Below are 13,142 nucleotides of genomic sequence, written 5' to 3' on the forward strand. Positions count from 1 at the left end.
TATGTTTAGGTTGAATGCTTTCTGAAAGTCCACTGAAAGTGAAAGGTTGACATTCACTACTACAGACCACAGATCAGACCAAAAAAAAAGAAGAATGGATCCAAGCTAGAATTAGATCGTTGTTTTTTTTTATGATAAATTGCCTGGCGGTAGTTTTTCAAAGCAATCTCTTCTTCTTCAGCAAGTCACCTTGTATGTCTTCGACTGAAAATTAAACATGCACGAATAAAAGATCTTGAGTTTCTTGCCTTTTTTTGTTTCTCGAGACAAAAGTACCAATTCCCAAAGCAACAGACAAATACAGCTTCACAGATGATCGTATTAAAATACAGTATTAGCGTCGCAATGGTATCGAAACAAAGATTTGAATTTTTACAAAATTCGGAAGGCAATCTAGATCAGATAAATAAGCTATTAATTAGCAACTCGACAGTTCTACATCGATTAGCTATCCTCTCGATCTGAATTGTCCGCTCGATAGAATTTGGACAATAGTTAGGTAAAAATTCTTGTTTTATGGCAGGAGATGGCGGAAATCGGATGTTTGCTACGATGCGGTTGTTTCTACAATACAGGAAAAGATTGGTTGGTTCCATCTTGAAAACAAAAAGAATGGAAGATTAGACCAATTTTGTAAGGGCTGTTTTTCCTCTTCTTTGGAATTTACTCTTAATTTAATGTTTATCTCAGTCACCTTGAAACTCAACAAGTTTCACGTATTCAGAATTTCAATAAAAGGCAGATTCTTTAAATATCTATTTTGTTGTTAAAATCTTTATTTTTGGGACATCGATTGCTACTATCATGGGTTGCTTTTTACTTTGATTCTGTTACTACAAACTGGAACGGTGGATTCTGTTACCACCAAAGGTAAACAATTTTAAGTAACATAAAATTTTAACGCCATCTGAAGGGAAATACTGTATGTCCTATTTTCTGGTCAAGTTAGTTCAAATGAACATAGGTTATTAAAAATCATATGTTTTCCCCGGTGAGTGTCTATTTAAAAGATGTATAATTTCTAGATTTTTCCTAATCTTCTGGAACGAAGCTCTAATTCTTAAGGTGACATACAATGAAATAATTGCTAGAAAATTTCAATTGGTGATTTAACATTAATTAATTTTGCAAATTTGGATCGGAATTAAAAGCAGATTCTTTTGATGTATTTGTAATAATAAAATTTCCTTTTTTGGATGTTCGGTTTTTACTCAGAAGTGTCGCTCTTTAAATGGACTTAATTACCGCAAATTTTCTGATCCAGGACTTTCTTCAATGTGCATTTGTGTTTGGGAGGGGGTGAGAGCGTTTCAAGCGGAGCTGTCAAAAGTGAACTTTAGGCTTATAGCTTCTATATTTATCAAGAGATGCTTAAACAAATCTTTTTTTAGGAGATTTCCCATTCACACTCTGTTTTGGCAATCATGTACATGCAATGAAAGCTTAGTCAAAATGGGCTTCTAAGAATAGTAAATGTCTTTCTACCGCTCCATATTTATCTGGAATTCTCACTAAAAGCAAGGGAATTTGGACCTAAAAGTGCTATTTTTAAGTTTCATTCCTCTCTCCACCACATATAGATGGATTGACTTCGCCCTAATAGTTTAAACAAAACTATAGACTACTAAGAAGTTTTAAATGGTTCATCTTATTGACATGAGGCTTAAAATAAAAGTTTATAGCAGTCATGTATTTTGTATCGACTGGATAAATCTTTTACGGCAAATACTCAACCGTTGAGCATTGTGTAGGGAGGCTATATAAACGCTTTTCAATAGTTATAAATAAATTGGTGATCTCAACATTTTTATCGATAGTATTCTGGCCCTCTTTCGGCCGACATTGGCGCTTTGCACCAAAAAATAGCAGAGATCGTAGCTTGACTGAGGTAGTATCACTTCTGTCAATTCAAAAAGGTACTGAAAGTTTAAAATTAAGGAATCTTGCAGCAACAAACCGAGAAACTAAGCTTTGAAGTGAGAATGAACTGGCATTCCTATACATTGTGAAAAAGCCTCAATCTGGCTTTGGTACAGGTGCGTTCACAGAAATTATTTTCACTTGAAGATTGTTAAAAGAAATGAATTTAATGGAAAGCATTGGATAAAAGATTCGATAATAAGCATAAAAATGTTTCAGGGGGGAGGGTGTTCTTTACGATTAAATACACTGGTGGAAAAAAAAGTTCATAAAATGGTTGGTACGGCATCTCATTGGTTCGACTTTTATTCCAGCTTTGGGTGAGCAGACGCTTTGAACAAGGAGGTGCAAGCAACGAGCGACGCTTCTAACTCATGAGAAGTGAGTGTCCAGACTTAAAGATGAGTTTGCATTTGCGCTCACGGACAGAGGACAATTTTAGCGACTCGAGAGCAGACTCTAAGAAATATAATTTGCACCATGCATAATTTTTGTAGCACGTACTTTTCGTGCTTAGTGACGAATGTTTTTCCATGCACCAGTATAAGCTTTGAAACCAAGAGGCAATAGTTCCAAGGATCCCATAGTTCTTTCAATGTATTGAAATCAATTGGCTACCACAGAATGTTTGCTCGATAGCAAATGACCTTATCTTGGCCAAAATTGTTGTCTTGCTTCATTACTTTTTTGATATTGAAAACGGACTAATTTATTAACGGATTAATATACATTTCTATGATAAATATTTGATTTGTAGACGCATTATATGATCTAATAACATGTGCAACATAGATGCAAAATTTAAAATCATTTTAATAAAACATAAAAGGAAAGTAAAAATAAGTGTGTGAAGCTTGTTTAGTAAATAAGTCTTTTTTGGGGCTTTTCAAACAGTTCATGGTAACGAGCTGTAAGTAAGGACTCAATAGTAATTGAAACTCTAGGAAATAGAATTTTGATAATAATAGATATATCAAAAGATTCGGTTGTAATGCTGATTCCGATTATATCAGATCCGTAAAGTTTTAGCGTTAGCTCTTAAAATAAACGAGCCTGAGAAAATTTGCCTGGTTTTGGAAAAAAGAAGAAAACGCCCCTTAAGGCTAATGGTCTTTTTTGTTCCCGCCCAATTTCTGAAACAGATTCTAAGAATCTTAATAACGCCACTGCTAGTATCTATTCGATAGCAAACTCGTTTATGAGACTTGACAAAAACATAAACAAGTGGGAGAAAAAAACAAAAGATGTTTGTTTAGTAAAAGCACGTTAGATTCTACGGAGATTAATTTAGATAAACAGGTTATGTAAAAGAAAATATACCCACTGCTGAGCTAAAAATAGTGTTTTCTTTTGCACATCAATTTAAAGGGTAATCCTATATTTTTTCGCTCAGAGATTTTGATTCGATGTGCATTGAATGCAAATGGTAGAACTTGTACGAAAAGTAGACAAATCTTTTATTTTCGAGATGGGTGTCTGTTTTGAAATGTAAAGCGTGAACTCTCCCAAACCTCAACCGAGACCGAGTCCGTTTGGAAATGAAAATTGTTTGGCTATTGGGAGAACCCTTGGGTATTGAGAATTGCAAGCAGTTAGCCAGGTGGGTGAAACACCCACCTGGCTATTTTCTTTTAATCTTCAGTTCTCGAAGTCCACCAGTCCCCAAACTTAAACCTCGTCATGTTACTTCTGAATTCCTTTTTACAAATTGTGATGAAAATGAAATAAATGAAATAATTATGTGTATGAAATAACAATCCTGTGGAGTAGATGAAGTATCGTTAAAGCAACAAAAACAATTGTTATTTCTATTTTGATTCGTCTGATTAATTTATCACTTGAAGAGGGAACTTTTCCAGAAAGACTTAAATTAGCCCGAGTGCTACCCCTTCACAAAGGGAAGTCAAAAAATGAACCGAGTAATTACCGATCCATTTCTATTTTACCTTTTTTTCGAAGATTTATGAGAAAGTAGTCCATGAAAGAATGTATGATTACCTCCAGGAGTAGAATCTTCTGTGCGATACCCAACTTGGCTTTCGCAAAGGACTTTCTACGGATATGCACCAGCTATCTGGAATTCAATCCCCTTGGAAATCCGGAACTCAAATAACCTTACTACCTTCAAGCGAGTAGTGAAGGGTCGTTCCAGAAATACTGTTTAGATTTGAATATCATGCGGTCCTCCTCTTTTCGGTCTTTTCTTTTCTTTTTTTTCTTTTCTTTCTCTTCGTCACTCCCCTTTTTCTCTTTTTTTTTCTTTTTTTATAAATCCAGTTGATTCGTTGTTTCTGTTAGTTGATTGTTTAATTATTCTTTAGTTAAGTTTCTGCCCTAGTCAAACACTTTTGTGCTTTCCTGGCAGATTATGTACATGGAATTATATGTTTTTATTTAAATATATATGATTGAATTGAATTGAAGAATTCCTGCGAACAAAACTCTAGCACAGCTTGCATCAAACAATGAGTGCGTAATTGGTAATTTGATGTGTGTGTGTAGACTTGTTCCTGTGTTTGCGTACGTTTGTGTTTTTGTGCTCCTCAATCTCATCCTGCTAAATAACTAAGAAGACTAATCCGCCATTCCATCATAAATTTACTATGAAAAAGTAGCACATAAACAGAATTGATGGAAATAAAACTAATTTATTGGGAAGATAACAAGAGGAAAAGTTTGTGTAAAATGAAAAACTCAATGCATACCCGTAATAATGAACTTATTTTGGAAGAAATATAGCCTCTCAGGCGCATACGGGTTAAAGCACATAAAAAAGAATTTTTATTGAAATAGAAGAAAAGTGATAACAGTAAAAAGTTCGGGATTTCCCAAAAGGAATTTAAAAACCCTTGTCCATCGTATCTGCCCCCATTAAAATACAACAACGAAAACAATCAGTCCGCACATGCAAAAGTAAACTACCCAAAGAAAAAGGATGAATGTTTGAGAGGTTTTTCACTCTTAAAAATCATATACCTCAGGTGGCTAGTACCAAGCATGGCAGAAGTGTGCCAAGCATAGCGGAACTGTGAGAACAGTACTAAGAGTGAATGATTTGTGCCAAGCATGACATAAGTATCCCAAGCATGGCAGATGTCTGCTAAGTCTGATACAAGATCGTGATTTCATAGCAATCTGGGAATGTACATTATACAATTAGGCTAGTGAGTTAAGTAATTGAAAATTAAAGAGCCATTTGAAACAGACGGACAGAAAATAAAATCCTTCAATGATCTAAATGTGAAACGGTCAAACATTACTGTCTATGCATAATTGACTGAAAATGAAGAGAAATAAAAATAAATAATTATACCAAACATAAAAGAAATGGGTACTGCTATATACAAATAATTAAATCCTAAACGATTGAAAATTAAAATGAGTGCTAAAGTTAAACCAAAAAGGATACAAATTACTGCCCATAGGAGTTCGACTAGAGTTCCCTTCTAACCGTAAACCAAAATAAAAAATTGTCGCTAAATAGAATCTGTAAACCTTAATTGTTGATGCTTCCTGTAATTAGTATATTAAACACTAAATAACTATACATTACACATTCAGTTCATTTTCAATATCTTTCCAGTCACCTTGATTTTTAGGCTATAGGTTTTTTTTTGTCAGTATTTTGGAATTAATAAGATGAAAGCTATTTTCCTTGTAATAAGATTAGGGCATTAACGTTATTTTGTGTTGGGCGAGATGCACAAGATTTCGGAAAGAAACTTAAAGACGCTTTAATTAAATACCAAAAATGAACGAATTGTACAGAAAACGTAATAATTGTAGGAAAAACTATAAAAATCACAAATATTAAGCCCAAGTAACATACAAGAAATTTATAAAAAAAAAACTAAAATTGTTTGTATTAAATGTATTTAATATACTTCAGACCAGATAAGAAACTTCATTATTTTTGGACATTGACGAAGAATGAGACAGAAATTTATGGAGGAAAAAATAATTTTCCTTGCCAATATTTTTTAACACATTTTTTTTTTATCAAACACGAAGATTTATCTATTCCAAATCAGACCAAATTATTTCTTCAAAATCACTGTTTTCATGAATTGAATTCCTGGTAAATTCACTGTTCTCCCCCGATCCCTTCTGTGCGTTTTTTTTCTTGCTGTTCACTTCAACTCGACTCAACCTTCTTTTTTTTCCTCTTTTTATTTCTTGAGACAAGCTTGAGTCCTTCGGTTGGTGGGCTGTTGTACATTTTACAGACACAGGTTCTCTGATTTCCATGTTCCTTGCAACCCTTGAGTCTAAAATTTCAGGAAGTAAGGATTCATTCCAGAAGGCTTCAAGCTTCGGAAATATTTTTTCCCAGTAGTCTTTCTATCGGTGAACTGTAATTATTTCCCAATCGTCAATAGAGTTATAAACTATTAAGTGGCATACCATTTTATCCAGTATCTCGAGTTGGCCTTGTATCTGGGCGAAATACCTGTTATTTTTTTTTAGCTGAAGACCTTCACTGGATAATTCAAGAAAAAATGCTTTAACTAAATTTTTTGACTGAGCCACATCATAAATGGTTTTGAACTCTGGTATATTATGCACCGTTTTTATCTCTATAGGTGTGCCATTAGGGAGCAGTCCATCTACAGATGCAGCAAGATACTGATACTGTGGATGCACACTGAGTCCTATTTGATCTCCCTTTACGACTTTTAAGTTGAATTTGTTTTCATATGCTTCTAGTGCCACTACTTCTAAATCTAAGCCCTTTTTCATTAGGGCAGAGCAGAATCTAGGTCCCAAGTTTCGAATTTGCTTAACAATTGGGGCAACTCTGGTGCTGTTTTTTCTGGTTGCAATTCTGTGGAAGTAACTACTAGTTATTCTCTTAGATCTTTCTTCAACCCAAGTGTCATTTTTGGATTGGCCCTTGGTACTGTTGAACAAACAGCTTATACTGGCAAAATCCAATTTTAAATTCTCGTCAGTATATTTTTGTATGGCCAAATTCATTTCATCAGAAGTCATGTCTGGCTTATTGCAATTTGGTCCATAGTCACGATTACCAAAGTTATAGTTTCTATTTTTTAACTTAGCAACGTGTTTTCCTCCAAGAGCACTATAATAACTGGTCAAATTACGTTTAGATATTACACGGAGTTTAGCCGTTTTATTACAATATTTTTTTGTTACGCTAGAAGGACTAAGCCCAAAAATATTTTTCCAAGCTAATTGATGCCATTTTGGACCTGAATTATAAGCAAGACTTGCTCCATGAACTCTTGCATGATATGAACCTCGTTTAGACCGGCTTATTTGCTTTCCTCCGATGAATTTAGCAACAACTGACATGTAGCTTTCAGCTAAGTTTGTAGTTGCGTCATTTCGAAGCTGCTCTGCTTTTCGACACACAATATCGACCTCTGTCATAACATCTTCAAACACGTGCAGGGGAAAATTATTCCACCGATCTTCTATTTCACTATTCACGGTCAATTCAGCAATCTTAGGACATCCAGAATCACATTTTGTGTGGTTTCCGAAAACATGGTACGGACCTCTTTTTAACAAGATTTTCAATTCTTCTGCTGTTCCATTATTTTCAGAATTTATTTTTATCGCACCCCTTAAATTTTTTGTCAGTTGCTGGATAATTCCTCGGGGAAGACATTTTGTGTACAAACCTTTTTTATTTTTGCACAAATTATATAGATGGGCTGTATAGTTTTTTGTGACGTGATTTGCACATTCATGTTTCCGTATGTTGGAACCGTAGGAAACACTTTGTTTTAGCTTATAAAAAACACTGGAATCACCGTCACCGATAAACTCTAAAAACTGTAATCCGTGCATCTCCTCACTGGAACGAAAGCCTTCAACTAGAATATCTGTTTCCATGCTCCTTGAATTTCCGTTATAATTCAGAAGGCAGAAATGATCTTTGGGAATTACTTTGGCGTTTGCAGAAGAAAAACATATATAACAGTATTTATTTTTTATGCCAACATATAACAGTTTTTTCGTAAATGCATCTATGATAACTGCAACACATCCTTTGGCCGAATAATCGTGTCCTTTGCTACGCTTATTCCAGCCTCCATCACATATCACTTTTGTCCAGTATGAGTCCTCCTTATACCTATCATCATGAATGGCTGATTTTAAGGCCTCTCGTCCATTTTCTAGCAAAATTTCCGATAAACTATTCATCCAAGCATTACCAAGCTGCCTTTCAATACGGGAATAAACTATTCGTGACATTGGTTTCACTCCAAGCACCCCGAAGAATTCACACAGTGTAGAATACCCTCCTCCACTACCCATGGCTCCCCAAACAGCCTTCGAATTCAAGCAGCCTTTAAGACTTGATTTTTTTTCGGAAAAAGCAACCTGTGTCTGGTCCGTAAAACTTGAAAGATATTCTTTTACAATTGTTGCTGGACATTCTGGTTCACCTTTAATCCTCTTTTCCCAGTTACACTTATTACACTTAACTTTCAGTTCAGTTTTCAGGCCTTTCTTTTCTAATTGCTTTATAATCAATTTTCCGTGATCGCAACTGATTTTGTGTCTGAATGCTGAAATTACTTCAGCAAGGAAATACCTTAGATTCACAATGCAGTTTCCATCTGGAATTCCAGATAAGTCTATCTCAGTATTCGTATCGGGGCAATCAACACCGTAAGAACCACTACCGTTTCCCAATTTATTTGAATCGTCTATGAGAGGATTTGCTGAAAATTCTTCTGAAATTTTCGATCCATTTGACAAATTATCTTTATCTTGTTCTCCAAGCAGCACCTTTCTAAAAAAAATGAAAAGAACCATAGAAAAACAAAACAGCGACCCGGCTCAATAGTAAACGAAAGTCTAAAAAACGAAATTTTGATACTAATAAATACGTCAAAAGAATCGGATTTTAATTAAATTTAGTCCTACCCATCAAAAGATAAGAGCCTGAGAAAATTTGTCTTATTTTGGAAAAAAGGGGGAAACACGCCCTAAAAGTCATAGAATTGTTTTGCCAGAAGACTGATCAAGGGTGCGTGTTTATTTGTTTTTTGTTTTCTTTTTCCCAGGGGTGATTGTATCGACCCATTGGTCCTAGGGTGTCGCAAGAGGGCTCATTTTAATGAAAATGAAAAGTTCCAGTGCCCTTTTTAAGCGACCAAAAATTGGAGGGCACCTAGGCCCCCTCCCACTTTCATTTTTTTTCTCAAAGTCAACAGATCAAAATTTTGAGATAGCCATTTTCTTAAGCATAGTCAAAAAACATAATAAGATGTCTTTGGGGACGACTTACTCCCCCATAGTTCCCGGGGGAGGGGCTACAAGTTATAAACTTTGATCAGTGTTTACCTTGACCTGATGCCCACTTAATTGGACAATCTGTCTTGGCTTTTTCTACAATTGGCCATGACTTGACTTTTCCCACAACTATTCCTTTTAATTAAAAGTCAACGGTTGAGGGGTTTTGGCTGAGGGGGGGGGGGTAGAGGGGAGGGAGCTACGTTGAAGGATTTTTACTTAGAGGAATTTGTCACGGGGGAAAAGAAATTCAATGAAGGGGCATAGGATTTTCTAGCATTATTAAAAAAAACACTGAAAAAATAATAATGAAGAAGTTTTTCAACTGAAAGTAAGGAGCAGCATTAAAACATAAAACGAACAGAAATTATTACGCATATGAGGGGTTCATCTCCTCCTAAATACCTCGCTCTTTCCGTTAAAGTAATTTCAACTATATATTCTACGGACTTGGTGATTCTAGGGTCATTCTTAAAGAACCGGGAGAAAATTTAAGCTTTAGTGTAAAGAGCGAGGTATTGACGAAAGGGCAAACCCCCTCATATATGTAATACAAATATACAAAGTTCTAGGTGCTTTTATAAGTTACCAAAAATTGGAGGGCAACTAGACCTCCTCCCCCACCCCATTTTCTTCAAAATCGTCAGAACGAAAATATGAGAAAGCCATTTAGACAAAAAAAGATATGCAAATTTCGTTGTGCGGTTAGCCAAATCAAAACATGCATTAATTTAAAAACGTTCAGAAATTACATAAAAAAAACAGTTTTTTTAACTTCAAGTAAGGAGCGTCATTAAAACTTAAAACGAACAGAAATTATTCCGTATGTGAAAGGGGTAGTCCCCTCCTCAACGCCTCGCTCTTTACGCTAAAGTTTCTTATTGTTTTAAAAAGTATAGTTGTGAGAAAGAGTCAAACTTTAGCGTAGAGAGCGGGACATTGAGGGACTACCCCCTTTCATAAACGGAATAATTTTTGTTCGTTTTAATGTCGCTCCTTACATGCAGTTAAAAAAAACTTGTTTTTTTTTATTTAATGGACAAGAGGGAATGAAACTTGTATATGTAATTTTTACTTACCGGTATTTTAAATTCAGCCACCTTTTGTTGATAATTTTCTTCCTCATATCTCAAATGTCTTATTGACTTCAGTTGACAAGTCAACTAATCAGAGACACAATGCCTTGGAGGCGTAATGCCTAAAATTGGATAAGAATCCCGCCTTTTTTTCTATTGGCTGATGAACAACGCTATTAAGCCGGAAACAGGGGTAAAATAAGTAAAAAGTAAGCACATTTTGAAATTGTATTTTTCTGATTTTGCTTTCAAACTATTTATGATAGACATCAGAAATTTTCTGTAATGGTTGTAGATTATAAAATCTACATATGATCCAAAATTCTACCCTCTGGAGCCAACTTCATACCTTCTAGCAAGAAAAATGTTGAAAATTAAAAATAATTTTTTGCACCGTTAAAAATAAAAATATAACAATTCTGCAACCAACATTTTTTTTTAAATACTGGCAGGATGAACTAAAAAAAAAATCTACTGTCATTTCCCATCCACTAAATTTTTATTCACCAAACTAAAATAACTTGATTTCTTTTTTTTGCACAATAGGTAAAGCATATACAGAAAAAGTGAAACCAACATTTTTTTCCTTTTTAACTCGAGAGTCATCAAAAAAAAAATCAGTTCAAAATCACCAAAATCGCAGAAGTTATTCATGATTTTCTATCATAGGAGAAATAGCATTGGACACAAATTAAGACCATTAGCCTTAAAGTCAAAGAATTTGATGAAAATCATACCATCAAATTTAGAGTATCTGAGGACCTTATTGTGGAAGTTCCAAGCTCCTACCTAAAAAAAACGTGGAAATTCGTGTTGTTTGCCTGAAGAAAGATCACGAATGCATGTTTATTTGTTTTTATGTTTTCTTTTCCTCAGGGGTAATATCATCGAAGCAATATTCCTAGTATATAAGGAAAGGATTGACTAAAGTGGATATCAAAAGTTCTAGTGCCCTTTTCAAGGGATAGTACCTCTTTTTTCCTCAAAGTTGATAGACCAAAATTTTCTTTATTTTTTATTTTTTCTGCGTAGCTGAAAAGTCCAGGAACTTTGCCTTTGGGATTAACTTAACCCCCCGTAGTTCCTGAAGAAAGGTATGTAAATTATGAAAATTGCCCATTATTTACATATAGCATTTGTTATTGGGAAGCATAAGGACACTTTAAGGGGTGGGGGGTGAATTTGCTGTTCTAGGAATTTCCCTGGGGGGGAGGATTTGCTATCGGGATGTAAGTTTCAAGGGGAGGAGCTTTACAGAAGAAATTTTACACGCTTGGAACTTGCCAGAATTCGTATACAAAATTATTTTTACTTGTTTTACTTTATCTTTGTCAACACAATTCTACATGTAGAGATGTTAGGGAGAATCATGCAGGGGAAATTTTTTACTGTGTTAGAATTGTCAAAGATATTTCTCTGAAGGGCGAGGGGATATCCAAATTCTTCACAGGGGAGTTTTCTACAGGGTAAAATTTTATGTTGAGAGCCTTCAGTGGGAGCAACTTTCTAATAAGATGGGGGGGGGGGGGGCTTGTTTCGGAAACAACTTTTACACAGAGGAGGAGATTTCCGGTATGATTTTAAAGAAAATCTCAAGTGAAAAGTTTTCAAATGAGTGTGCTAAAAAAAAGAAAAAAAGTCATCTGGAGTCGTTCACAAGAAATTGTCAGCTAGAATAAAATTGCTTGGTGGGAATTGGTCTGGAGGGGGGGTAGTTTATGTGAAAAAAAATTTTCATGGAGAAGGAGCATATTTACTAGTTCTATTTAAAAACCATTAGGAAATAAAAAATCATTTTTGTAACTGAAAGTAAGGAGCAACATCAAGAAATAAAACGAACAGTAATTATTCCGTACATGCAAGGGATTATCGTCTCCTCAAGACCCTGCTCTCTCCACAAAAGTATGACCTTTCGTCCAACCACAAAGTATGACATTTTTCGACACCTGAAACACAAAGACTTTTTATCTAAAATAATAGGGTTATTTTAAAGTCTATAAAAAAAACTATAGCACTGAGGAGTCAAGCAGAGGTTTTGACCAAAATATTTTTGTTGTAAGCTAATTTTTTTTCAAAGACTGTTTTTATTCTTGTTTGTATCTTCTTCATGCTATTGATCGTCTTGTGTCATTTATCTCTCACCTCCTTTATTTTAGATTAAGTCTGAATAATGGTGCTGCGCGGTTGTGCTTCAATTCTTATTAGAGAAAAGATGCTTGTAATCGTAAATTTATTTCAAAGCTTCATTTAACTAAACACATTTTTTTTTATTTAGTAAAGTTACACGTAATGATGTGTAAGTGTGAATTTTCTATTTTGAAGGAGTGAATGTAGATCGTTTCATACGGAGAGGGAGGGGGAGGGCAGTTATCTTAAAGAGTGAAATTTATTAACTCATATACAGTATATTCCAAGCCACTCAGGTATAATAGGTAACCATAAGGCAGATGAAATAGCCAAAAATGCTTTAAATATTGACCTGCCAAGTGGGAGACCAATCCCCATTAGAGATATTTACAGCTGGAGATTTACAGAGGTACTGATAAATAATAAAAATCCTACCCCATCACCTTTCCCAAGTAAGCACCTTTCCAAGATTTATCATAGGATTCGGTCAGGTTCAAATGGGCTAAATTTTCAGGCATTTTCATATCAGATTCCTAATTCAAGTGGCGAAATTCCCTCGTCCCCCCTTTGCAGGTCATGTAATCTTAAGAATGAAACAATAGATCACTGCCTATTTGAATGTAATATGCTGACGTCTGCAAAGTATACCCTGCGATGTAAAATGTTAGAATGCTTCAAACACCACAAAATTCCACTAACAGCCAAGAGTCTTGCTGACCATACTCTCCCGCAGAGCACAGAGATCAA

This window comes from Artemia franciscana, chromosome 5 (assembly GCF_032884065.1).
Source record: "Artemia franciscana chromosome 5, ASM3288406v1, whole genome shotgun sequence".
NCBI classification, from domain to species: Eukaryota; Metazoa; Arthropoda; class Branchiopoda; order Anostraca; family Artemiidae; genus Artemia; species Artemia franciscana.